General features: G+C 51.3%; 1 pseudogene; it reads left to right on the top strand.

Moving 5' to 3' along the window:
* The window catches only part of LOC114028922, a 4,592-nt pseudogene extending 4,247 nt beyond the window's left edge, over positions 1 to 345 (top strand).
* Positions 346 to 837: the final 492 nt, after the last annotated feature.

Raw genomic sequence — 837 nt, 5'->3', positions numbered from 1 at the left:
GACCCCAGTGCGCATCACACAGCAGGCACTTAATAAAAATATATTGATTGATTCTCACCTCTCTCTGTCCCCAGGGTGACTCCGGTGGGCCCCTGGTCTGCCAAAAGGTGGGCGCTTGGACCTTGACAGGTATAGTCTGCCGAGGCAGCGACGCCTGTGTCCGTTCTAAGCCTGTGGTATGTATCTGTGTCACTGTGTTTCTGACCTGGGTTCAGGAGATCTTGGAAAGCCAGCTAAGTCCCCAAGGGCAGGGGTAGCTCCACCCACCCTCCTGAAATCTCAATAAAGCCCACTGGATGGCAGCAGCTGGCCGACATCCTCCCTGTCCTGCACTCAGCTGCATAGAGGGGGGCACAGTGTTGTGCAATGGTGGCAAAGCCCCTGACCTGAGGAATCCTCTAGACCAAAAAAGATAACCTTTTTTGTATCCTGGACTTCTCTGGCTATCTGGTGACGCGCGTGGATCTCTTCTCAGAACAATGTTTTTAAATGCATAGAATACACAGGATTGCAATAAAAACCAATTCTGCTGAATAGTTTTCAAAATATTCATAGTTCCAGGTTCACAGACTTCCTGAGATCTCTCTGTGGATCTCAGATTAAGATCATCTGCTTGAGGGCTCCTCCTGGGATTTCTTCCATAATTCTCTATTGGTCCATCTAATGGAGTCGGGGCTCACCAGCTTCAAAAACTGGCCCTGGGGTCACCCACCCACCCAAGGGCCACATGCACGACAGCACACACACACACACACACACACACACACGCATACACAAGTCACAGACCCAGGTACAGGCAGAGGGGAGCCCTGGGTGGTTTTTGAGGGGGTGTCTCTG

Source organism: Vombatus ursinus, unplaced genomic scaffold (assembly GCF_900497805.2).
Source record: "Vombatus ursinus unplaced genomic scaffold, bare-nosed wombat genome assembly UNPS02014900.1, whole genome shotgun sequence".
NCBI classification, from domain to species: Eukaryota; Metazoa; Chordata; class Mammalia; order Diprotodontia; family Vombatidae; genus Vombatus; species Vombatus ursinus.
The sequence above is the reverse complement of the archived record's forward strand: the minus strand, read 5'-3'. Positions and strand labels throughout refer to the sequence as shown.